We start from the raw sequence: 27,667 nt of genomic DNA, 5'->3' as shown, positions 1-27,667 counted from the left end.
ATGTTTTGATTTATGTAAAAATATGTGAATCGAAAGTATACGACTTTGGGGCTGGGGCTGGGGCTTAGTGATAGATTGGGTGCCTAGCATGTGGGGGGCACTGAGTTCAATCCTCAGCACCACATAGAAACAAATAAATAAACAGAGGTATTGTGTCCATCTAAAACTGAAAAAAAATTTTAAATGTTTATGACTTAGTTTTTATGTGATGCATCATCAATATAAAAGTGTTGAACACTAACAGTGCTTACCACAAGGAGGATGTAGTATTTTTGTTTCCTGCATTAAAATGTCTGGAGGAAGGGAGCCGGATGCGTTGTGTGTTCATTTAGTGTGGGTCATAATGTCTTTATAAATTGGCAGTATAATTGCATAGTTTAACCCTCGTTTTATTTTCCCCTCTTGCTTCATGGTTTTTGCTTTGTGTAGCAGTCTGTCTTCCCAGCATCCTAGTCTTGGTTTAGTGGCTGTGGTCTGTCTCCTCTTCCTTCTGAGTGTGAAGGAAAGGTGGGAATCTAGCGGCAGTAGGTCCAGCAGACTTTGCTGTCCAGACTGAGGAGCGGGTGGGCTGAGTGGGGCTCATACCTGTCTTTGCACATGTAAATCAGACAAGCTGGGGTCACTCACCACAGAGCACCATGCACGGAACAAGAACTGGAACCTCAGCATGTCAAGCCACCTGTAGTCATTATTCCCATGTAAAAATAAAATTGTCTAAGAAGTCAAAACCATTTCATGGTGAGCCAGAATGACATCTAATTAAAGGAGGGTGCCTGAGCTGGAGTGCAGAACTCGGCCAAGTCCTCCTGTGTTAGAAACAAAGACCTTGCCTGTGTGACTTCCCTTATGAAGCCCTGTTTCAGTTATTTTCATTTCTTTTCTTTTTTTTTTCCAGTAAACATTTCTTTAATCTTTAGATTTCTTTTTATAAGAACCCAGTTCAACACATCTGTAATTCAACAATATAAAGAGAACACAAATAGCAAAAAAGCCACCTTTGCTTCCTCCTAATATATCCCTTATTAGCTTGAGGTAGGACTTATTTCTCTGAAGATTTTTTTATTGAGTTGCTGTCAAAATGGAACTGAATTCCTATGTAGAGCAGCGGCATACCTAAGTGAAACATTAGAAATAAATAGGGAATTCAGACTTTAAAAACTAGATAATTGAATCATGTGATAGCAAAGTTAGGGTCTTATCCAGGAAAGCTACTTGGAAAAGGTAAATTTTAAAGGGTAACATCCTATGAATTGTCACTTACAAATGGAATATAAGCAAAGGTACCAGTGAACAAACAAAGTACAACTGCCTCTGTCCCATAAGTAGACTTGAGTATGATGAGGCATAAATGAAGTCTCCAATGCATGGTATCGATTTTGCTGTGAGAAAGAAGGATGAGGGCTGGAGTTGTAGCTCAATGGTAGAGCACTTGCCTCGCAAGTGTGAGGCACTGGGTGTGACCATAGTACCACTTAAAAACAAAGACATTGAGTCCATATACACCTAAAATTAATAAAAAAAAAAAGAAAGAAAGAAGGATGAGTATACTGTGTAATTGGTCTAGCACCTATGGAGGATGTGACATCTACATAAGTAAATTTCCCACATAAAATTGAAGTTGCCTTGTGCAAGGCCCTGGATTTGATCCCCAACACTAACAAAAACAAAAAACTTTGAAGTTGGTGTTGCAATGGGCAAAAGGTGTAATTATGCAGTTGGAGGGGAGAAATAAAGAATGTCCACATACTTCTGCACTTTTCAATGCTTTATTCACTCAAATCACTCAATACAATTTCACGCTATAAGTTCTTCATCAAGAAAATGACAATCCTTAATTCTCGACACTGCAATAGACATAACAATTCACAGCAAACAATTCTGTGGATTAATTAATTCTAAGCACTGCAGCACACTTAATCATGACAGGCTAATGACAGACATCCCTCTGCACGCTAAGTTCAAGTGTCAGATCAAAAGGCTTTAAGTCCAGCAGATGCACACTCACTCAGACAGTGGTGATCAGGTCAGGTGATCAGGCTTTTCCTGGGGTGGAGCTGACAGCCGGCTGAGGAGGTGGTCCTAGGAAGAAGTTGCAGCTCTCACCAGAGTCAAGATGTGCCTGTAGAGTTTGAGAGTGGTGAGGAAGATGCAGAGGGTCAGCAACTGACGACAAGTGATGGGCTCTCAGTCCAGGTCATTATCAGGCACTCCAGCTTGTGTGCATCAGTGTTGGCTGGCTGAATGTTCATTTGCTCTATTATTTATACTAAATTTGGGGGCTTTTGACCCCCCTTTCGATCCTTATCAGCTGCCACTGGATTTCTCAGTAACATCATTTTACCTTGGGGTTAAAACATCTCACCTGGTGGTCCCCACCCTGATATTTTTACCTTTCCCTGTTATCAGGTGAGGACAGCCTGCCAGAGGCTTCACTGAGTTTATCAGGGTGAGGGGAAGTGACTTGCTTGTGTCTGAGGGCCACACTGGAGGGCTTCATTAGGCATGCATGGTGACACTGCAGGTTTCAAACTGGAGTTTTTAAAATGGAGTTGCTTAGGCTCAGGCCTAAGGCCATTCTCACAGTTGGCTATTTTAACTTTAATTAAAATAGCCACAGACTGTATATTTCTACCAGCCTCTGTAACTGTTTTGCCTTTTCTCCATTTGAGTGATAAAAAAAAAAAAAAAGAATGAAGGTCCTGTGCTTTAGGAAATGCACCAGTAATCAGAAGGCCAATGGTGGAATATAGGCTTATTAGGCCCTAGGAGGCTCTGGGCAGGGGTGTGGACTGGGCTCATAAGCACGTGGTGCCTCTGCAGCTTGTCCCTGCAGGAGGATCATGGCCCCTTAGCAATGCCCGGCAAGCTCCTGTCCCTTACCCTGCCCTTACTTTTGCTTCTTGAAGAAAGATTATCAGGTAATTATTGGTTTTCCTTGAGATGTTCATGTGTGTGTGTGTGTGTGTGTATGTGTGTGTGTGTGTTTCTTTTTTTGTAATGCTGGGGATGGCACCCAGGGCCTTGTCCCACGCTAAGCAAGTGCTCTACCACTGATCTACACTCCCAGCCCATGTGTGTGTGAAGTGATGACTCACAGGCACCAATCCACTCCTGTCCACTTCAGTCAGAGAGTTTGAATCAAGTTTCCTGCTGCCTCACACCCTGGCCAAGAGAGCAGGTAGAGAAATATTTTTGATAGAAACCACAGTGCCTTATGGGAACTCTAAATAAGAAAAGCATGAGCTTTGGGGTCAGACTTGTGTTTTGGGGTCAGACTTCCTGGACAAGGAATCTAATATGAGCCTTGTTCCCCTGATTCATGGAAAAACTGCTGCCCTAGGGTTTCTGTGAGGTTTAAAGGTGCCGTTGTTGATGAAGCTTACAGAACCAAGCTTGGCACACATCAGTCACCTCCAGGGCCCCCTTTCTCTCTTGTTCATTAGAGACAGCGCCCCTGAAAGGAGCCCCTCCTGTCCACGTGATGACACTCATTTGTTCTGCTCAGAATCCTTGGTAGAGAGGCATAGGTGAGGAGGAATTGGTCTTAGGTGCCTTCCCAAATGGCTCTTCAGGTTAAATGCTGATTGAATGGGCTTCAGGAAGAGTCTTTCTGAGATTTTTCCCTCTAGCAGTCTGAGGTGGAATTTCCCAGGGATCATAACTGCCGGGGTCCTGCCCTACGGGGTCCAGGGAGTCCTGGAGGATGAGTGGCGTCGGCGAAAAGATGAGACCGGGGTCGTTCCGTTGGAGCAATCTCCAGAGAGAGAGCTAATGCAGCTTTCTCTGGGTCATCTTTTATTACAATTTTTCTCATCATTATAGATTCAGAATACGTCATTGATTATATAATTTAAAACTTTGCTAAGACATGACATTTCCTTAACCATGACTGGGGGTACAAACAACGTAACATGAATTTACATTTTTCCAGGATATGACCTTCAGTTATGTAATTATTAAAAGTACAGAATCATTAATAAAATACGTCACTAATTTACATTTTTCAGATTTTCCCAAGATTTACTATTTTTCCCAAGATATGTTATTTCCTTATTAACTAATGCCAAACTACGTAACCAGACTCTAAGTCTCCTAACCAATCATTAACCTAAAGTACACTTGTACTTTATTTCTAATCTAAAATTCCCATCTAAAAAAGTCCCTTTAAATCTTATATTTAAAATATCCTAAAGTTTATGAATCATTCTTAAAACATATCAGAAACCTATACAACTAAAAACTTAAGAATTTCTAAACTTAAGAATCTAAATAAAATAATATTTCTAACATTATTCTAAAACTGTGTCTTATAAAGCTATTTTAATTAATTCCTAAATTTATTCTCATAAAACTGGTTGAGCTGCTTTCTCAAAGAGTTTCTTTGTTTCTCAGTCAAGGTGCACTAGTTCTCATATCTTTATAATCTTTCTCAATAGAAAGTAAGTTCTAAACATCAATCCACTTTCCACCAATATTAACTATGCTCATCATATATCCCTATGTAAAGTAAGAAAGGATTTATAAAAAGAGAGGAATATATCTTTATATGTTTTAACTTTCCTAAGTGTATAATATAACTTTCCCTAATCAAAAATGAAACTGCACGTGGTGAACTTTGTGAAATAAGCATAGTGATTAGGTTTTCTAAGAGGCCGGAAATATGGGCTTGGGTTATAGTTGAAATAATCAATGTGGTGCCTAAAATTCTCATGATCTTTCAAAGGATGATTGTTTTCCATTATCAGGTTTGTCCACAATGTACTGAGATAGAAGAACAGCCTTCTGCTTTGTCCTTGATATGCTGAGGGGTAGTAGAACAGCCTCCAAGGCATGAACTACCTGTTATGTTCTAGCCATCTGAAATTTAATTTTTTTGGCATTTAACACACTCATGCCTCCTGTCAGAAACATAAGCATGAAAATGAAAAGTCCCAGTTACATAAAAAAGGGTCTCATGTTTTCCGTTTCCCACCAACCAGCGTGGCTTTGCCAGCATTCATCCTCACTGTGACCCTGTCAAGACAGTGGGAGAGCAGCTTTGCCAACACTTTTTCTCACTGTGACCCTGTCAAGACAGTGAATGGGGGATCGTTCTAACCATGAGATTCTGGGCACCCACAGGCCTTCAGCAACAGGACAAGCAACCCGAGACTGAAACCTCTGGGATCATGAGCCAAAATAAACCTTTCCTCCTTCTAAGTGGATTATTTCAGTATTTTGCCACAAAAGACTGACCAATACATTAGGTTATGCCATGGAAACATCTCAGACATCTCAGTGACTTCAAACGAGAAAGGTATTGTCCTGCACACTGTATGTCCTCAGTGGATGTGCAGGCAGCCTGTCATTGGGTCCTGGAGGCACACAGGCTGGTGAAATGGCCGCCATCTCCAAGCTAGGTAGTGGTTACACCAGAGAGAAAAGAGGGCTTTCTGTGCGTTTCATATTAGAAACACTATGTACTAAAGCTAAGAAAGATGTTCTTGACTCTATAGCTGGGAAATATAGACTGCTGGAGCACAGAGAGGGGAGGAGAATACTTGGTGGAGAGTTTGGGATTTCCCCCTATATGCTAGCCCATGCCTTTTATATATACAATCATGTCAGTCCTTGAATTTCCCTTGAATTTACCATGATCTAAAACATTAACCCAGGGGCTGGGGTTGTGGCTCAGCGGTAGAGCGCTTCCCTCGCACGTGTGGGGCCCTGGGTTGGATCTTCAGCACCACATACAAAAATAAACAAGTGAGGCTGGGAATGTGGCTCAAGCGGTAGCGCGCTCGCCTGGCATGCGTACAGCCCGGGTTCGATCCTCAGCACCACATACAAACAAAGATGTTGTGTCCACCGAGAACTAAAATAAATCAATAAATAAATTCTCTCTCTCTCTCTCTCTCTCTCTCTCTCTCTCTCTCTCTCTCTCTCCCCTCCCTCTCCTCTCTCTAAAAAAATAAATAAACAAGTGAAATAAGGGTGTTGTGTCCAACTACAACTAAAAAATAAATATTAAATAAATAAATAAATAAAATATTAACACAGACTTGAATAAAACTGTCATCATTTTGTAAATAACCACATCGATCATCAGGCCATGTAGTCTGATACCGTGTGCCCTATCCATGGAAATATTACTTACACAGTACTTTTTTTGGGGGGGGGGCAGGGATGGAATCCAGGGGCACTTGGCCCCTGAGCCACATTCCCATCCCTTTTTTTGAGATGATCCACGGACTCCCAGAAAGTGTTGACACTCTGCAAAGACTGTGAACATGCATAGAATTTTCTATGATTTTATGTCTTCATAAGGACTCTTTGAGTCAAGGATACCTAAATGCAGTGTGTGTATTCCCAGGGCAGATTTCAGAAAACAGTGGCCAATGGCACTTAGCAGATTAGATTTGCTAAACTGAGTGTTTCCTTTTAGGGTTTTCAAGTGATAATTCAGTGTGCGTGGGTTCTTTTGTACATACTGAGCTCCTTCTTGGGAGGTCATGTCATTTCTGCCCTCCCCCTTCTTCCTTGCCATACTCCTTAATCTCCCACTGCACTGAACTCTGAAATGGAAATGCCCAGAGGTTGGGTATCTAACATGTGTTGTGTTGACAATGGAGAGAAGAACCCATGTCTAGACAGAAGTGAAAAAGGGGTCAGAGACCCGTAGGGTAGTTTGGCAAAGTGGACAGAGTTTGGATCAGTAGCAGCAGAGACCCTCTCCTCTAGAACTCTAGGACAGGTGCACACAGCAGTCTGACAGTTGCAGGTGTTTTCCTTCAAACTAGTTGCCAGGTTGGAATGAGCGATGACATCAGAGGCTTCCAACCTTCCTGATTGGAAGGGACAGACTCTGTGGACCACTGGCAGTGCAGTGGGCAACAGTTTGTCCTCAGAACTGTTCCTCACCTGATTTCTCCTGTTTGGAGAAGAGCGAACAGACTCCTATTCAACCAAATTCTGGAAGAAGACTTTGCCTTAGTAAGAATCTAGGTTTTGTAGAAAGAAGACAGAGTATGGGAGAACTTATGGCGGATCAAGAAATCTCCCAGTCTGGGCAATCGCCTTCCCAGCCGAGCACCTCAGAATCCCACCTGGAGGTGGTGGTAGATGATGAGGTCCCAAGTCCATCAGGTGAGGGAGCTAGAGTGAGAACTGATTTGACATGATGACTGGTGAGGAGGAAGGAAGGGGTAGAGAAGCCAGGAAAGGTAGACCAAGGAGCCCACTTTTGAAGTTTGAAGTTCCTTGCCATGGGACAAGGTAGTCCACATGGATGGAAATCTGTAGAGAAAGGAGTTGGGTTAGAAGATGAGATCTAAGTTCAGGAAGTGGGTAGAGGGGATGTAAAAAGGGTCACTCCCCCCATGAGAGAAAGTGTCCATAATGAGGAAGAGTTTTGAGGAACAGGGAGATGGGACAATGATACGGAGAATCAGGGGCACATGTTTATCAGCAAAGGGGAGAGGCTGAACAGTAGCTCAGAAGGCAACAGTTGAAGGTCTGGGGTGTGGGAGGTGAACTGGGATCAGAGGATGAAAGGATGAGTTCCAAATTCAGGAGCTTGACTCTGCTTCCTTTACTCAGCTCTGTGGGTAAAACCCTGCCTCCCATGTCGGTCCTCGAGGAAGAGCGAGTGGACCTCAGAATCTGAGGGAGACTCGGAGGATGATTTCCCAGGGATTTTTGATTCTGCACTCTGGGTAGAATCTGGACTCCTGCCTGAGACCACTGGCATAAAGAGAAAGAGAGAGTCCTCCACTGAATCTGAGCATGAGCTGGAGGATCTGGAAAGTGGGCTAAATCACCCCTGGGATGTGGAGTCACTGTGTGACCACAAAATAAAACTCAAAAAACAGCGCATGGACTTGGTGCAACCAGAACACCATGAGGTTTTCAACCGGCTTCTAGGTAGGGAGACACCCAGGTAGCGCCCTCCAATCCTTTCTTTACACAAAGAAGGAACTTACAGCCTCTGCACTTTTCCATAGAGCCCTGCTATCCCTGAGATCCCCATTCCTGGAGGACTCTGTGAAACTCTTAGATGATGGATGATTACATTACACCTGAAAAATGACCCTGCTTGGGATCACAGAGCTTGGTTTCAATTGTCCTCACTGATTGCAGACATTGTGGCTGTAATACATTTCATCCTCCCTGAGAGGTGGTTAACAGGACCATGTTCACGCTGTTGTAACTATCTAATGAGAAATGACTTAATAACTCTGGTTGTAAGGTGGTGTATTTTGGGGGGGATGATGGGCCCCCACAGTTTACTAGAAGCTCTTACTCATACAGATACCTTTCTGTTACACAAACCCTCACTCAGTTGTTTCCCTGGTGGGGGGTCTCAGGTCTAAGCCACTTTCCCAGGAATGTTCCTGATCTCTTCCTAGCCACCTCTATTGGGCAACAATCCCACACCTTCTCCAAGGGAGGTCCTGTTCTCCTCTCTGCCCTCTATCTCCCATTGAAGCCTCTTCTGGTTCCTAACTAACATCACTGTTCTGCTCACAGAGGATCCTGTTGTCAAAAGATTCCTGGCCTGGGACAAGAACCTGAGGGTGTCTGACAAGGTGAGGTTGTTCTCCACTGGGCAGTGTTACTGATCCAGCACAGCCTGGATGAGGAGGGATTTCTGGCCCATGGTCCTTCCCTCTGCCTCCACGTAGAGCCAACAAAATGTGCCAAGTCCTGGCTTGTCACATCTCCCTTCAGGACCTAGCAGTTTCCTGCAGAGAGGACAGGTGGACCTTGCTTCTTCTTGGGGTGCTTTGGGCTTCAAGCCCAAGTCCACAGTCTTGCATGGCTACCCCCTTTTGCTTATTGTCACCTGAGGTTCTGGGCTCCTCTCCTCTTTGCACTTCTTGGGACGCCCCATTCTCCAGCTTACCCAAGACCCTCCTCACCCAGCTCACCTACATGCCTTTCCTCAAAAGATCCCATTAGAGCTGATCCTACAGTACACACTAAGCCTCCTCTTCCCCCGACTGCTCAGACTGTCACAGGTCCTTCCCCAAACCAGCAGGTCTCCTTACTTGGCGACCTTCTCTCAGGGGCACTCTTCACCCCAGACTCCCATTCCTCTGTCCCCTCTTTCCTCCTCTTCCAGGATGTGACCTCTCTCTCTGTGTTTTTCCTCTCTCTCCATCAGTACCTCCTGGCTATGGTCATAGCTTATTTTAGCCGAGCTGGCCTCTTCTCCTGGCAGTACCGACGAATCCACTTCTTTCTGGCCCTGTGAGTATTTGGTCTCCTTCATCAATCAGGACTCACTACCTGGGAGGGTAGGAGGGGAGCAGAGGGGCACTAACCTTTCTTTTACTTTTAGCCTCTTTGTCCTGTTTGCTCCGTGTACACGAGATCACAGCACTGCAGTATAGTTTGTTTTTCTTTTCCACACTTCCCTAGTCAAAGCAAACACACATGCTCCCCAAAGGCCAGTTGTTAAAGAGTCAAGGAAACCAAGGAAACCCAAAGCCCACCTGAGTGGAGTGGAGGAAAGCATGGGCACCTCCTGTCCCTGGCAGAGAGACTGGAGGTGCAGCCACATCTGACTGCTCTTCCTTCCTGTATCTATACCAACATTGCTCTGTTTTCTGCCTCTGGATTTCCAAGACAGATGCCCAATTCCCAGCCTGGCACAGGTCCAGTGTAGGGTGGTCCCCTCTGGTTCTTCATACAGGAGTCTTCTCACATTTGTGGCTCTTTCTACACACCCCCTGAAAATCCTTCCAAGATGGGTCCAACCACCCCTTAGGCCTCTCCCACAACTGTGTTGCTCAGTGCTTTCTAGAAAAAGATTGGAGTCCTTCAGAAGGTGTGTGTCTGGCAGAGTCCTCTGGACCAAGGTGTGGTCCTCCGTAACAATTAATAGGGCTGGTGCAGTCTTGTCTGAAGATGGTCCTCTGGGAGTCCATTTTGGGAAGCTGACTCCAAGGGGAGGTCCTTCTTGGTTGTGCCTCTAAAGAGCAACCTGGGGGCTGGGGATGTGGCTCAAGCGGTAGCGCGCTTGCCTGCATGCGTGCGGCCCGGGTTCGATCCTCAGCACCACATACCAACAAAGATGTTGTGTCTGTCGAGAACTAAAAAATAAATATTAAAAAAAAAAAAAAATAAAGAGCAACCTGGTTTCTTTCCCCAGCTACCTGGCCAATGACATGGAGGAGGACAACCAGGCTCCTAAACAAGGCATCTTTCATTTCCTCTACGGGACGAGCTATGCCCAGCGTCCCCTGTTCCACAAACTGCGCTATCAGTTCATCTGCTCCATGGGCTGGAACACTTGGGTTTCCAGGGAGGAGTGTGAGGAGGTGGGTGGTGCTGTGTGTGCTTGTGGGGGGAGAGGGATGGGCTGACTGGAGAGACAGGAAGGTGGGTGGCTGCAGGTGGGCTCTGGGGAGGAGAAAGCTGTGGAGGTTATGCACGGAGGGAAGGACTTCCCAGCCACTCTTCAGTTTTGTTTTTTTGGTTAGTGAACCAAAACGTGTATCTCAATTTACTGTATAACATTTAACAAAAACTTCGTGAATTATGTATATCTTATTTACCAGATATACATAAGTGATTCAATAAAAGAAAGTCCCAATTCAAGAAAATGAATTTCATATCTGAAGAAAAAGTAAAGTATATTAAAAATGTAAAGCCAAGTCCAATTTCTATGCAATAAGGGAAGTATAGTTTTAGCAGATTTAAGTGACTTTTTTCAGTATAAATTCCAGGAGATTTAAGAGATTTTTAGACATATATCTTTGGTCTTTAATATATATTTATGTATAGATACATCTAACAATTATAAATTATGATTTATTTTAAAGGAAGTGGATAAATGAGATGAAAGAAATCTTTATACCAGATTAAAATTATTCACAAAGTGTAACATTTTATGGTGAAATATTTTTTTCATTTGTAGAATATTTGGACAATTAATTAATACTTTGGAGCTAAGTAGAATTAGTTTAATTATTTGTCTCAAACTCTGGGATGAGCTCTTTTGTTTTAAATAAAAACCATCCAAAACTATGTATATGCCAGGCTTGTAATTATGTAGAAACTGTACTAGGGTTTCAATGGTTAAAGATGCATCTAGCCATGTAACTAAGTTGTTTTGATGGACCCAAGCAGAAACATCACTAACATTAAACCATTATTCTACTCCAATCAGAGACAATGATAAAGCTTGTCTCTTAATAAATACAACTTTTAAAATTTTATTAGATGGGACACGCAAAGGATTGTATCTGCCAAAGCATTTACAAAATTTTCTACACAGCTAGCATAATTTACTTATCTAATATAAAATAGGAAAGTTTATTCAATTTGTATTTGAAAGAAAGCTGAAAATATGATGTCCCATGCCTTATATTATATATAATATGTCCTCATAAGTATCGTCCCTGTTAGTAATAGCTGATATAATGTTGTGATATCCATATATGGCTACTTCATTTGTCACCAGGCTAAATAAATCTAATCATTACACCTCGCTATGTCACTTCCTTTGTAGCTGACAGAACTTAGTTAATAGAATCAAGCCTCTCAACATTGTAGTTTCAGATATTTGTAGACTGTTGAATCACGGTGACTAGAAAGTCCAAATCAAGGTGAAGTAATTTTAAGGAATGGGAAAATAAATTAACCATAACTTCAAAACCCTCAATATCCTATAAAGTCATCAGCTTTGGTGGGGGCTCTTTTTCTTTCCAGATTCAAGCTTATGATCCGGAGCTCTGGGTGTGGGGCCGAGATCGCGCCCTCCTTGCCTAGAAGTCCTGGAACTGTGGAGGCCTGAGGGGAGGGACAAAACTCTGCATCCCTGGCTTGATGACAGACAGAGTCAGTGATTGTCTATTCAGGATGCTCGAGGACCTAACTTCTTGATCCAGTCCTGTCCACCTCCACCCACAGCCACCCTCTGCAGATGGTGAAACAGCCTGAATCTCCAAGTCAGCTTCATGGTCTCAAACCCCAACCACACAGATGACCCCCTAGAGGTGTGCTGGGTGCTCTGAGGCTACTCAGCCAGACCTGAGAGAGAACAGTTTATCACACAGGATGTGTAAAAATCCTTAACCCACAGCAATTGGGCCCCATTCAGCTTTGATGAATGGTTGATATTGGTCTAAAGTTAATATCCTTTAGTCATGAATCTCTCTCTCTCCTCCTGTAAATTCTGTTTTTACCTCTCCTTTTAATTCATCTTGGGTCACTTATCCCTTAAGGATACCAAGCGTGGAGATGATTTTTTTATAGGATTGTCACAATTTTAGTAAACACAATAAATGTTATTTATTTTGAACTATGTTTATTTTAAAGATAGATATTGTTTGGAAAATTGTTTTTCCTTATTAGTTTTATGATGAGTGTTATAGTAGGTTTATGTTCATAAACATTTCTTTGGAATTTTTAATCTTTTATCTATTTTATCTACTACTTTTATATCTCAGTGCTATTACCCCATAGTCTTATAAATATAAAGATTTTATTTGATGTTCCATCATCATAATTGTGAAAATTGAGCTGCTGTTATTTAATTTGCCTTGACATGTTTTTCTGTCATTTTAAAGTATGTATTGTAGGAGACCACATGTGCTATGTGCTTTTGTTTTGTGCTATGTGGTTTGGAAGAGCGTAGCACGGTGCATTGTGTGGAAACTGAATAAAGTTGAAAATCTTCTTACATTAATGATTTATATGATCATGTCATTCTGCATTGTTTGGTTTTTGTCAAATGATACCGTTGTTTAACAGGGTTGTTGTTAATTGACCAAATTTCTTACCTGTGGAGGAAAACAATTAATTTTCATCTTGGAAAACAACAGAGAAGGTTGCAGAACTTTCTAACTAGAGACTGGAAGCAGGAAGCACAGGGAGGACATCGAGAGAGACAACACAGGAAGAGTGAAAGAAAATTCTAGGAGAGCTGTATAACAATCTTAAATGCAAAATCAAGGAGATGCCTTCCTGGTAATGGTCCAAGGATAGGGACACACAGGGAATGGTAGACTTTGATACTGGAGTCACACTGGGAATCTTTTCCAGAACCTGTTTCCAGTTTTACATAACAGAAGGAAATCCAAAGGATCTTGTTGAAATAGAAACTTGTGAAGGGAAATGAAGGTACTAGAGCAAGTTGTGAGAAGAATGAGATGATAGGAAGAGCTCGAGCTGGTAAATAGATAGGCACAGAGAGGAAAGGGCTAACAGTGTGGGCACAGAATGACTGCAGACAAGCATCTTGGGAGATGGGAGCTTCATAGAATATAGGAGCAGCTATGGAAAGAAGCAGATGAAGCAAAGTATCAGCAAGAAGAAAAACAAAGCTAAAGACAGGTTGCAACAGGGCTGGGGATATAGCTCAGTTGGTAGAGTGCTTGCCTTGCATACACAAGGCCCTGGGTTCAATCCCCAGCACCATTAGAGAGAGAGAGAGAGAGAGAGAGAGAGAGAGAGAGGTGGCAACAGAGTTAGTGATGAGATGTGATGTGGGGTTAGAGAGGCAAGTGGAGATGATGTGAAGAGGCTGGGAAATGCCAACATGGAATGAGCTTAAGGCTGGTTGAATGTGTTAAAAGAGGAATGGTGGCTGGGTGAGTGGAGCAACTGAAGAGGTAAAATTCCATGAAGGAAGAAGTCATTAAAGACAGAGACTGTGCAATGTAATTCTGACGCTTATCAATTGTATGGAGCATAGGTTGAGGGCCCCCTCTATGCTGCCCTGTCTTCAGAAACCAGCTGTAAGCTCTGGGATTCCCAGACCACTCGCACTTCTAATCAATGGTGCATAACTGGGGATTCCCATGATCCTATTTTGTATAACTCTCTATAACATCTCACTGAGGTTAGGAGAGCATAAATCCTACATTTATTGTTTTGTCTTGTCAAAAAGGACACAAATTGGCACCAGCTAAAAGAGGCACATGGCTGGAGATGAGCTTCCCAGGTTGGTCGTATACATCCAATGACCTACTGTATAATTCTCTATAGTATATCACTGAGGTTAGGAGAGCACAATCCTATAATTACTGATTTGTCATGTAAAAAAAGGACACAAATTGGGACCAGCTAACAGAAAAGGCACATGGCTGGAGGTCTAGGAGGGTCTGAATGAAAGCTGTCATGTCCTCAGGATGCAGCATCTTCACAGGATATGGGTGTACATGACCTACCTGGGAAGCTGACCTTGGTTTCAGTGTCCTGCGTTCTTACAGGAATTTCACTAAGCATTTGGTAGGAGTGGGATGAGCAGAGCAATAAATCAGACTCAGGTCCTGCCCTGTGGGTACTTACTATAGAGTGGGGGTGAGTGTCCAGGAAAGAAGACAAGGGAAGGGGTGTAGATAGAGACTGGGGAAATCATGACATCAACCACACAGCGTGGGGGTGGCACCAGACAGCGTCAGGGTCTCCAGACTGGTTTTGTGTTCCTGATCACTCTACCACGCGGCCTGCGCAACGGTTTCATTAATGAGGTTCTAGGCATAAAGTTAGTTAGAAGAGATCGAAATAAAACACACAGACTCAGTTACCTTATTTCTATTGCTAGGTCCCAGACGGCTCACCTCTCTGGTTCCCTCCTCTAACCGCCCAGCAGGGCAGCGAGGATTACTCAGGGCTAGCAGGAGAGAGAGAGAGTGAACACGCCTGGAGTAGCCTTTTATTGGGGAACAAGAGATTCAGGGGAGAATTCCATCCAATGAAGGTTGAGGGGGGGCTGCACTCCAAGGTCAGGGTCAGTGATTGGCTCCCCGGGGTCAGTGGTCAGGCACACCCCTACACCGATGGGCTCTCTCATCAGGAAAGGGACGGGAAAGCTTCCACACAGCCAAAGCGCCTCAGACCCTTAACGGGAGTCACCCAATCACGTGTTAGAATGGCTTCCCACATATCACTGTGTGAGAGGTGCGCTTCAGAAGTCACTGCCAGGAAACTCTCTTGATGAAAGGCCTGTCTTGGGTAATGCTGGGCAGGCAGGCACCGGACTCCAACTTTTGGGCCTGCCTAAGTCAGCCTTCCTATTCTCACTGTAAGACCGATTTCCTGGCCACACCAGAAGTCAGCATGCAGAGCTCACCGGAAATCCATGTTCCAGGGCTCAAGGCAGGTACCAAGGCAAGTACTAGGACTCTATTTCCCAATTGATAAAGACCTACAGACTCATTGAATGGATGAAATTTCCTAATGTAAATACTATCCTATAGTCTTATCATGTGTTCATATTGGGGGATATTGCATGAATGGTACATTGTGTGTACCATTCTCACAAGTTTCCTTAAACCTATAGGTATTTTAAAATAAAAAAGCAAAATATTCCGACCAAGCATTTATTTTGACTGAAATTCCAAATCCTGAAGAGCATTGTTTAATTCCCATTTATGCATCTTTGGGAAAGACTGGTCTTATCTATGGCAGATCGGTGGATTCCTAGCGGTAGGGGCTGGGTTGTTCCTTTCTGAAAATGTCGCAGGAATATCTCTATCGTTATTTTGGCAATAATAAATGTTAAATTTCCCCCCAATTATCAAAACATTGACATAAATGAATGCTTTGGTTGTAAATATTAAAGATAATGAGTTGACTTTAAAAATAAAATGGAAATTACATTTCCTGATTTGGGAACACTGAGCTAGAGCTTGTCAGGTAGCAGTGACAGGTAAGCTGTCTTTCATTCATTCCCCCTTCTCCCTTTTAGTACTACCAACCCTATTTTATTTTTCCAGCTTTCCAGTTGGTGTGGCGTATGATTAGTTTAGGCAAGAGATACAGGAGAACAGAGAATCTGAACAATCATAGGAAAGAACCTGAGAGTTTGGGATTAGCTGAAGAGACAGTGTCCTTGGGTGGCCTTCTGGACTCTTGTGTCATTCCCATTGCATCTCAATTGCTGCCCCTGGTTTTCTTCCTTCCTCTTAAACTATCCCGACCCGCTCCCTCAGTAAAGCCCATGGGTTATAGTACAACTGTGTGGGTAGCCATAACTGTCTGGGATCCTACCTGTCTTCTGATGTCCTGTGGCATCATTTTCTCTTCATATAAAATTGTGGTTTCCTAATTCTTTGCTCTTTTAATTTTCTCATTTGATCCACTTTGTATAAGTTATTATAACATCAAACTCTTGATTCCTTTGCCTTCTTGCTTTTCTGTTTTAATCATTCTTAACATGGTTTTGAATTTCCCCACATTCTCTTTCTCTAAGAAAGCCAGCTATTCCTGTGACCCGCAACTACAGCTGTCCTCTCCCCAGCTCTGCTCAGCCTCCACTGCAGCTCTGTATGTTCTTTGGTTCCAGAAGCCTGGGCGCTCCGAGTCTGCCATATTCTTGTCTCAATTGCTCCTGACCATCCATCTCTGAGTCACATTCCTCCTGTCATCACAATGCATTTCCAAAGCGACTCTCTTGATGCCGGGTTTCTTTCTTTTATTATTATTATTATTAGTTGTTCAAAACATTACAAAGCTCTTGACATATCATATTTCATACATTTGATTCAAGCAGATTATGAACTCCCATTTTTACCCCATATACGTATTGCAGATTCACATCGGTTACACATCTGCTTTTTACATACTGCCATACTGGTGTCTGTTGTATTCTGCTGCCTTTCCTATCCTCTACTATCCCCCCTCCCCTCCCCTCCCATCTTCTCTCTCTACCCCATCTACTGTAATTCATTTCTCTCTCTTGTTTTTTCCCCTTTCCCCTCACTTCCCTCCCCGCTCTCATCCCTGTTTAATGGTGATCTTTCCCTCCCCGCTCTCGTCCCTGTTTAATGGTGATCTTCTTCTCATTCTCTTCCCCCCTATTCTGTTCTTAGTGCTCTCCTTATATCAAAGAAGACATTTGGCATTTGTTTTTTAGGGATTGGCTAGCTTCACTTAGCATAATCTGTTCTAGTGCCATCCATTTCCCTGCAAATTCCATGATTTTGTCATTTTTTAGTGCAGAGTAATACTCCATTGTGTACAAATGCCACATTTTTTTTATCCATTTATCTATTGAAGGGCATCTAGGTTGGTTCCACAGTCTAGCTATTGTGAATTGTGCTGCTATGAACATCGTTGTAGCAGCATCCCTATGGTATGCTCTTTTAAGGTCTTTAGGGAATAGTCCAAGAAGGGGAATAGCTGGGTCAAATGGTGGTTCCATTCCCAGCTTTCCAAGGAATCTCCATACTGCTTTCCAAATTGGCTGCACCACAAGAGTTAACAACAAGAATCAACAAATGGGACGTACTTAAACTAAAAAGTTTTTTCTCAGCAAGAGAAACAATAAGAGAGGTAAATAGGGAGCCTACATCCTGGGAACAAATTTTTAATCCACACACTTCAGATAGAGCCCTAATAACCAGAATATACAAAGAACTCAAAAAATTAGACAATAAGATAACAAATAACCCAATCAATAAATGGGCCAAGGACCTGAATAGACACTTCTCAGAGGAGGACATACAATCAATCAATAAGTACATGAAGAAATGCTCACCATCGCTAGCAGTCAGAGAAATGCAAATCAAAACTACCCTAAGATACCATCTCACTCCAGTAAGATTGGCAGCCATTAGGAAGTCAAACAACAATAAGTGCTGGAGAGGATGCGGGGAAAAGGGCACTCTTGTTCATTGCTGGTGGGACTGCAAATTGGTGCAGCCAATTTGGAAAGCAGTATGGAGATTTCTTGGAAAGCTGGGAATGGAACCACCATTTGACCCAGCTATTCCCCTTCTCGGTCTATTCCCTAAAGACTTAAAAAGAGCATGCTACAGGGACACTGCTAAATCGATGTTCATAGCAGCACAATTCACGATAGCAAGATTGTGGAACCAACCTAGATGCCCTTCAATAGATGAATGGATAAAATAAATGTGGCATTTATACACAATGGAGTATTACTCTGCATTAAGAAACGACAAAATCATAGAATTTGGAGGGAAATGGATGGCATTAGAGCAGATTATGCTAAGTGAAGCTAGTCAATCGTTAAAAAACAAATACCAAATGACCCCTTTGATATAAGGGGAGTAAACAAGGACAGGGTAGGGACGAAGAGCTTGAGAAGAAGATTTACATTAAACAGGGATGAGAGGTGGGAGGGAAAGGGAGTGAGAATGATATATAAGAGGAAAGGAGGGGTAAGATAAGATAATACAAATGGAAGAAATGATTTACAGTAGAAGGGGTAGAGAGAGAAAAGGGGAGGGGAGGGGAGGGGAGGGGGGATAGTAGAGAATAGGACTGACAGCAGAATACATCAGACACTAGAAAAGCAATATGTCAATCAATGGAAGGGTAACTGATGTGATACAGCAATCTGTATACGGGGTAAAGTTGGGAGTTCATAACCCACTTGAATCAAACTGTGAAAGATGATGTATTAAGAACTGTGTAATGTTTTGAACGACCAACAATAAAAAAAAAAAAAAAGAAAGACTTTAGAGCCCAACTGTGGAAGCAATCCAAAGCCAGTCAATGGATGAATGGATGAATGGACAAAAGATGGAGTCTATCCTCAAATTCAACTATTAGCCCTAAAAAGGAAATGCTGACACATTTCCACCAATATAGGAGCTTAAGATCAGTGCACAAATCAGCCAGACATAGGGACAAATACTCTTGAGTTCACACTATGCAAGACAGACGAGGCACCAAGAATTGTTAAATTCATAGAAAGTAGAATGATGGTCGGCAGGAGCTGTGGGAAGAGAAGTAGGGAGTTTGTGTTTCAAGGCTGCAAAACCTTGTAGGGGTGATTAAAAAAAAAAAAGCTCTAGAGATAGGAATGTGGTAGTGACTGCACAAGGAAAACCAACAGTCACGTTTCACATGACAAAATTTTAGCCAATGATGGACCAATACATCACATATATGAAAGGGCTCCATCACATGATATTCCACAGTGGTGTCACAGCCATAGGTGTAAGCACACTGTATGCACAATGATGAAATCAACTAAACACATCTGGGAAAAAAACCTCCGTCATAAGAGATACATGGTTGTACTTAATGCTGCTGAATTCTACACTTCACAATGGTCACGTTTTGTTTTGAATATATATTTATTCACAAATTTTGGTGAGAGAGAGACAAAGCATGACTCAGTTATAAAGGTAGAAAGCAGAGGCCTAAGTTAGGAGGTTGGTGAGCAACTCACCAGTTCCTTTAGGTACCAGGAGAAAACAATGTCTGGAATTACAGAACTTTCCTGTTGCTGTTGTTGTTGTTGTTGTTTTGTATATGTGACATTTTTCTTTAAGGTACATAGTGGTAGTGAAATATGTGTGTCACGACCCATGCTGGGAATCCCAAATTTGCTAAGCAAGTGAGATTAATTGGAATTGAGAGGCAGACTTTTAGTTGACATATAAACTCCCCAAATTATAGACACCATGTGAAGAGTGTGTGAGCACATGCAGTTTTGTATTATAGATCCTCAAAATGTCTCCCAAACTCAAGGATGGCTTAGGATATGTCCTCAGGACAGATTCCTGAAGACAGTAAAGGCCAGTGACATTTAGCAGAATAGCTTTGAAAAACACGGGTTTTCATTTTTCAGCTGACAATTCAATGTCCCTGGTCTTTTGTGTATATTTATTATCTTCCTCTTGAGAGGACTTATCATTTCTATTCTCCCTAAGTTTCCTTGATATTCTTCTCCCTCTTGGCCAGACTGAGCTCTGAAATGGTAATGTGCAGAGAGGAAGGGACAGACTCCAGGAGCCCTTGGCACTCATGGGACCAGTTTCTCCTCAGGACTGATCACTGCTGATTTCTCCCCTATCTGGAGAGGTGCATGTTCAACCAGATTGCAGAAGGGTTTGCACAGATCAGAGTCTAGGTTTTGTGGAAGAGAAGCAAGTTTGGGAGAACTCACGACCACTTGTCAACTGTCTGCTAAACCTGAGGACCCAGAATTCCCAGCCTAGCACCTCAGGGTACTGCCTGGAGGTAGTGGTGGATGACAAAGTTACAGGACCATCCGATGAAGGAGCTGGAGCGAGAACAGATTTGAGACTGTGACTGGCATGGAAGAGAGGATAGAGAAGTCAGGAAAGGTGGACTAAGGAAGCCCAGTTTTGAAGGAGGACAGGACAGGATGTGGGTAAAAGAAGTCCACGTGGAAGGTCAATCTACGGAGAGAGCAACTGGGTTTGGAGATATGATCCAAACAGAGGAAAGGGATAGAGGGGATGTAAGCAGGGTCACTCCCCCCAAAAGAGAAAGTTTGTATAATGAGGATAAATTTTTAAAAACGGGGAGATGGGACCATGGAAAGGCGAATCAGGGGCAGATGGTTATCTGCAAAGGTAAAATGGCTGAGGAGAAAGGAAGAGTTGACTGGTTTAGGTTTTCTGGTGGTGGACTGGGCTTAGTGGTGAAAGGCTGAATTCTGAACAGCACCTTTACTTGGGTTTCTTTACTCAGCCTCACCTGCTGCCTCAGTCATCCTGCCAGAAGAAGCAAATGGGTGACCCCTGGATTCAAAGAAGATGAATAGATCTGCCAGAGTTTTCTGACTTGACCCAGAGCGTAGAACCCAGGATTCAGACTGTCTTCTGTCCAGAAAAGAAAAGAGGTGTCGTCTTCAGATTCAGAAGTGGAGGTGGAAATTGTCAGGATTTTGTCTTGACCTGGAAGGTAGGACTCCCAGCCTTCATACTGTCCTCTGTCCAAAAGAGGAAAGAGGAGTCGTCATCTGATTCTGAGGAGGAGGTGGAAGTGGAGTTGTCAGTTTTGTGACTCCACTGACGGGGTAGATCCCAGTCTTCAGAACCAGTCCTCTAACATGAAGTGGAAAGAGAAGCAGTCATCAGATCCAGAGAAGCTGGAAGTGGATCTGTCCAAGTTTTCTGACTCCATACAGAGGGTAGAACTTGGGCTTCAACTTCAGTGCTCTGGCCAGAAGAAGAGGAAGTGGTCATCAGATTCTGAGGAGGATCTAGAGGATCTGGACCTTGAGCCTAAGCACCTCTGGGTTGTGGAGACACTGTGGGCTGAAGACGAAGCTGAAGAGACAGCGTGTGTACTCAGTGCTATAGAGCACCGTGAGGTCTTCACCAGGCTGGTAGGCAGGGAGACCTCAGTTAGTTCCTTCCAGTGCTTTTTACACTAAACAGGAGCAGGCGTATGGGGAGACAGTTGGGGGTTAGGGTAGGGATCAGGCACCGGGGCTCCTGGGTCATGATGCTGATGTGTTAGTGATGTTTGTGTCATGGTTAATTCTGATGAAGTAACTGGCAGGGACCACAGTGTGAATTAACTCCAGAGTGCTATTTTCTAGCTGTGCTCTGCTCTACCAGCAGAATCACCTCAAGTCCTTGCTATGAAGCAGAATTCTGGGCCTGACCTTGGGTGTATGAAATGATTTTTGGAGTAGGGGGTCAATAAAGTCTGAGGATCAGAACCAAAAATGAGAGCTGGGGTTGTGGCTCAGTGACAGAGCACTCGCCTGGCATTTGTGAGGTACTGGGTTTGATCCTCAGCACCACATAAAAATAAAATAAACATACTGTGTCCATCTACAACTAAAAAAATGGAACTGAAAATGATGGTTCAGGGTGTCAAGAATAAAGGTTGAGATAAAATTGGGATTCTAAATTGGTCTGAGCTCTAGTTAGAACTTACTCACCTTCATGTCTGAGAATTGCATCCATGAAGTCAAACAACCTCTCCTCTTTCTTCCAGATCATTGGATGAGGAATTTGGTGCATTTTCAGCAGGATATCTCAGGGGACACTGAGAGAGTCATGAGGAAGAGGGGCCTCTTGGACAGATAATCCAGGATCACCCAGAGCCACATAGTTACTGTATCATGCTCATGGGAGCATGGGGTACACAAGTCCATGAAGGAATGATGAGAAACCAGGGTTCTTTCTCGTTCCATTCATTCCTCAGACATCCCTAAATTTTAGTGTCCTGAATTCAGCTTTTCCCCTGTGGTATTGATATCAAGGTCCTTTTTTATATATATTTAGGTGCCAAGGTATTGGACCATTTGAGGGTGTCATGTAGTGACTAAGAATGAAATGGAATTACTTTCAAAACATTTGAACCAGAGGACTAGCGTAGATAATTTTACTACATATCATGAATTTCATTGTTTTATTTTGAACAGGATGGCCATAAAATTATTACTGTCTTTTAATAGTCTTGAGACAGTTGTTAATTTTGAAAACATGCTGTTCCTAATAAATTTTCTAATGGGTGTTAAGAGTTTTTTTATAGGTACATAGATATTTTCACTTTTAAGAGAGGTTTTCATCTTTTCGGCTATCATACTTACGTATCTACTATGTTTCCAGATCAGTGGTAATACCCCAAATTCTGAATAATATAAATGTTAATGTTTAGTCCTCATTATTGAGTTGTGAACATTGAGCTGCCATTCTTTAATGTGCCTTGACCCTTGACACATCTGTCATTTTAAGTTTTTTTTTAAGAGAGAGAGAGAGAGAGAGAGAAAATTTTAATATTTATTTATTTTAGTTTTTGGCAGACACAACATCTTTGTTTGTATGTGGTGCTGAGGATCGAACCCGGGCCGCACGTATGCCAGGCAAGTGTGCTACTGCTTGAGCCACATCCCCAGCCCATACATCTGTCATTTTAAAGAGGGTGTAGGGGCTGGAGCTGCAGCTCAGTGGTAGAGCACCTGCCTTGCATGTGTGAGGCCCTGGGTTTGATCCTCAGCACCACATAAAAATGAATAAATAAAGATATTGTGTCCATCTACAACTAAATAAATATATATTTTTTTTTTAAAAAAAGAGAGTGTGTATTTTAACAATTCATGTGCTGGGCTGGAGATATAGCTCAGTTGGTAGAGTGCTTGCCTTGCATGCACAAGGCTTTGGGTTCAATCCCCAGCACCCCCCCCCCCAAAAAAAAAAAGTTCATGTGGTATGTGCTTTGAAAGAACATAGCATATTTCTTGGGGAAAATTAATAAAGATGAATGTCTTTGCACTTTTATGATGTATGGGATCATGTCAGTCTAAACTGCTTCTTTGCTGTCAAATGACACTGTTATATCACAGGGTTCCAGGTAATTTGGTCAAAAATTTATTTCTTGTGGAATAAAAAAATCTTCAAGTACTTTTCATGTTGGAAAACAATAGAGAAGGTGGCAGATCTTAAGCTGGAGATTAGAAGCAGGAAATATAGGAAGGCAACTCAGGAGGAGTGCAAAGAAGAAAGAAAATTCTTTTTATAAAAAATATTTTATTTACATTTTAGTTTTCAGCAGACACAACATCTTTGTTTGTATGTGGTGTTGAGGATCGAACCCGGGCCACACCCATGCCAGGGGAGAGCGCTGCCGCTTGAGCCACATCCCCAGCCCCAAGAAAGAAAATTCTAAGGGAACTGTGTAAAAATCCTAAATCTGAAATCAAGGAGAAGTGTCTCGCAGGAGGATGCCTTCCTGGTAATGGTCCAAGGAGGGGGACACACAGGGGAAGATAGAGTTTGTTAGTTGAGTCATTATTAGAGTCTTTTCCACAACCTCTAATTCCAGTTTTACATAACAGAAGGTTGTGAGGAAATAGAAACACACGAAGGAAAATGAAGGGAATGGAGCAGGTTCTAAGAAGAATGAGGTGAGAGGAAGAACTAACGCTCTAAACAGATAGGCACGGAGAGGGAAGAGATACTAGTGCAGTCACAACAACTGTAGAAAGACATCTTGGGAGATGGGAGCACCAGGGAATGTGGGAGCAGTTGGGGAAAGAAGCAGGTGAAGCAACTTATCATCCAGAAGTAAAACAAAGCTAAAGAGAGATGGCAACAGAGCCAGCGATGAGACGTGAATGGGTTAGAGAGAGAGAGAGAACAATGCTGCGGGGCTTGTAAGGATGACATTTGGAGCTTAAAACTAGATGGATACATTAAAGAGGGGGATGGTGGTTGAGGGAGTGGAGCAATTGAAGAGGGAAAAGTTGCCTGAAGAGAGAAGCCACTGAAAACAGGCACTGTTGTTGGGTGTGGTGACACAAGCTTGTAATCACAGTGGTTTGGAAGTCTGAGGCAGTGGAATTGGAAGTTCAAGGACAGCATCAGCAACTTACTGAGTCCTTGTCTCAAAAAAATAAAGAGGGCTAGGGGTATGACTCAGTGGCAGAGCACCTCTGGGTTCAGTCTCTAATAAGAACAACCAGCAACAACAATAAACCAGATGGACACTATGCAAAGCAATTCTGATGCCGATAAACTGCACTGAGGTGAAGTGCTACAGATTGAGGCCACAGGCCTCACTATACTGCCCACACTTCAGACACTAGCTGCAACCTCTGGGTTTCCAAGACCACTCATGCCATCCCAGAACTGTCCTTAAGTCCAGGCTGACATGTCCCAGATCTCAAGTTCAGCATGCCTGAAATCCAATTGCTATCACTCTGCAGTATTGACCACATCACCAAAGTAATAAGCAAGCCAGGTGACACATGTTCTACTTATAGATTTCATTTCAGGAAAGTCCACAGCCTGCTACAAGAGGTATCAGCAATAGCATGACTTGGTTGTTCCCAATTTCCAGCAGGCAACCCTGAATTTCTTTTCTCCACATTAACACATTCCAGGAAAGGAGAAACACTGTCCTGAGAAGGGACAGCTAGCTCACCTGGAAACCGATTTTTAGTGTGCATCTTCTGAATTCACAAAAACTCCCACCAGCACTATAACTGCTTCCTTTTAGTATCATCACCTCTACAATAAGATGATGATGGTCCCAATCACATACTGTACCATCAGCAGGAAGCAGGAGCTCCGTGGAAAGCACTTAACACAGTTTTGTGAATACCACACTTATCAGTGGTGTCTATTCCTAGCTTATCACTTTCCAAATTAGCACAGCAAATAAAACACAAGTAAGTCAAAGATTTTCCTTCTCCCCGGGCTCATCTCCAATCTTATTCCTCCCATCAAAACAAAACAATCCTCTTTTGGCCTTAACTCCCTCCACATCTACTGACTAATTCTTCTTTTCCCATTGGGTCAACATTTGTTTAAAAATTTGTACACAGATGAAATCCAATTGTTTCACTCTCTTTTAAACCTCTCCAGATCCAGCTAAACAAATCCTCAAGGAGTCCCAGGACTGAATCCCATGGCCAGTTCTCTCCTTGGGCTTGACTATGAACAGTTGATACAGTTCCTCCTCCAACCCCCAGATCTTTTCATTTCCTTAGCTCCTGAAACTTCATGCCTCTGGTCCTCATTCTGGCCTCACTACCAGCCCCACCCAGTCTTACCTTCTGTAGCACTTTGCACATGGAAGAGTCCTGGGCTCACCCCCTTACCCAACACAGCTTTCCATGCTGACTTCCAGTGCAGGCTGTCCACTGAAGTTCCAACACAAGCCCTGCCCTCTTGCTATCTCTGCTTTACCTCATGCTAACAGCGTCGATTCAAAATGGCTAAAACCCAATTCTGGCTTTTTCTTAAATTTGATTTTTCACCATCTCCCACTCCCAGTTTAATTATAACCTAGTTTTCTTGGTCACTCAGGGAGCCTCTGAAGAGCTTTCCACATGGGGGCAGCATGATCAAATTATGGTTTTAGGAGAAATACTCAAGGCAGACAATGCACTTGAGCCAGTGAAGGAAAGAAGTAGTAGAGAAAGGGAGTTTCTACAGGAGTCCAAAGAAACAAAATCAACCCCCAAAACTGTAATAACAGTAACAAGGAGAGAGTAAGGGGAAAGGATAACTTTGAATATAACACCAGCAAACTTTAGCAACTGCCTGTGACAACAGCAAATGGAGGAGCTTAGAAGGATCCCACTTTTCTGGACAGGCTCATAGGCTGCCTCAATGAACAAATAGGGGCAAGAGCAGAAGGCATAGACAGACCAACAAAAACAATTTGGGATCTATTGTATTTATTAGCTTGAGGTGTCCTCTGGACATACCTCAGGGAGAGGCTCAGTAGCTGGCTGGACAAAGGCATCTGATCCCCATGGAGGATTGACATAGACTTGGGGTTAAAGCACAGGACAGTGAGATCAAACAGGAATAAGGAGAGACATGAGCTAAAGGCAGAAGAACTCCTCAGATTTACAAAGAGGACAACAAGACAAATGGGGGACAGAAAATGACAGGGGAGACTGCAGAGTGTCTAAGACAACGATGGGCAATTAGCCCTGGGTGTGCATGTTAGAAATACTCAGTGTACATTAGGTCACGGGCAACCTTCACCAGAACAGGATGAGGGAAGTGACAGGCACAGAATGGAGACTGTGGGAGGCAGGATAAGATGGGAATGGGAAATGAGGACACCTCTGCCAGGAATTTCTACTGCACTGTCTGCTGTGCAACCCAGATCAACCAGCAGAAAGAACTGCTTAGACTCACTTAAGGGAGAGGCCATTCCTCCAGCTAACCCAGGCCTTATCCTTGCACAGAGCAACAAAACCAATGTTTTAGTCACCACAAAGATCATGGGTGCTGAGTCCTTCCTGGGCATTATGCTGTCTACCCAGAGGACAGACAAGTTAAAGTATCGGTGGCAGTGGCTTGTTGATTGTTATTTAGGAAGGCTATTCCTAATCACATCAAAGAAATATTTAAAATCCAAAAGAAAGGAACATTCCCACTTACGGTCAATGTAAGTCAAGGAATGTATTATATTAATAATTACTTGCTCTGAATGCCAAAAAATAGGAGACACACCTGTACTCTGGTTTTAGGGATGCTTTAAGGATCGCGCTGTCTACACACATGAACAGGACAAAGTCATTGGTTGTTGATCACTATACTGTTTTGAACATATTTTAGACTATTTATTTGCCTCCTAAGGAATATTGTAAGCAAAAGTAGAGAATAAACACATGAATAGAAAAACTCACCAGGGATTTACTCATTCTCTGCTGCTCTTGGAAAACATGGAAGATGTGGAAGCAGGTGCAGACCTGGGGATTGAAAATGCAAGCAGTGTGGTTATGAGTCATCTGGCCTGCCGTGGCAGGGATCTACTGCATTAAAACCTACCCAGAAACTTCCCAGGACACCTCCTGGGAGGCTGTCCCATTAGGTCTTCCCCACCCACATGTTTGTAGCGGTGAACAAGTGGGTGTGAGTCTCATGGTGAATGAACTTCAAATCCAAATGAAAACATCTGCCATCATTTAAATGTCAGCTAAAAAAGGAATTCTGCTCTACAGCACTCATCTGTTTTCTAATTATAGAAACTTTGGCTCTGGTGAAAGGAGTATTTTTTAAAATATTTCTTTTAGTTGTAGATAGACAAAATGCCTTTATTTTGTTTATTTATTTTTATGTGGTGCTGAGGATCGAACCCAGTGCCTCATACTTACGAGGCAAGCAGCTCTGCCACTGAGCCACAGTCCCAGCCAGAAAGGGGTATTTTATTAAGAAACTTACTGTGACTTAAATGTAATACAGGGGAAGGCATACTGGCCCACAAACCAACCAGAGACCTTGGAGAACCACTCCCATCTCAGACCCAACGTCTTCCTCCATCAAAGGAGGCAGAAAGAGACTTTTCCTTCACTAAGCTGCATGACTCTGCAAGGACAGGCCTCAGCGGGAGTCAGTCAAAAGAACTGAGGTGCAGAGGGAGGCTGTCGCACACTGGGAGACACTGGAGCTCCCGAGGAAGAAGGGAGAAGGAGCAAGAACGGAGGAGAGAGGCAGAAGTCTCACGGAGGACAGGAGGACAGTGTCCC

The 27,667-nt window shown here is 43.0% G+C and overlaps 2 long non-coding RNA genes across 3 annotated transcripts; one reads left to right on the top strand and one right to left on the bottom strand.

Annotated features, from left to right (window-relative positions):
- Positions 1-3,744: 3,744 nt before the first annotated feature.
- On the bottom strand, positions 3,745-27,141 carry LOC144367430 (uncharacterized). 2 transcript variants are annotated; one of them, XR_013426789.1, is made up of 2 exons: positions 26,828-27,141; positions 3,745-10,076 (listed from the first exon to the last, which is right to left on the bottom strand). It is a non-coding gene; the product is annotated as an uncharacterized LOC144367430 (long non-coding RNA). The 2 variants fall into 2 exon arrangements; XR_013426790.1 differs by lacking the exon at positions 3,745-10,076 and adding an exon at positions 19,025-20,879.
- Positions 8,455-10,298, top strand: LOC144367431 (uncharacterized). The gene is made up of 3 exons (XR_013426791.1): positions 8,455-8,567; positions 9,146-9,231; positions 10,136-10,298. It is a non-coding gene; the product is annotated as an uncharacterized LOC144367431 (long non-coding RNA).
- Positions 27,142-27,667: the final 526 nt, after the last annotated feature.

Source organism: Ictidomys tridecemlineatus, chromosome 10 (genome assembly GCF_052094955.1).
Source record: "Ictidomys tridecemlineatus isolate mIctTri1 chromosome 10, mIctTri1.hap1, whole genome shotgun sequence".
Classification (NCBI taxonomy): Eukaryota; Metazoa; Chordata; class Mammalia; order Rodentia; family Sciuridae; genus Ictidomys; species Ictidomys tridecemlineatus.
The sequence above is the reverse complement of the archived record's forward strand: the minus strand, read 5'-3'. Positions and strand labels throughout refer to the sequence as shown.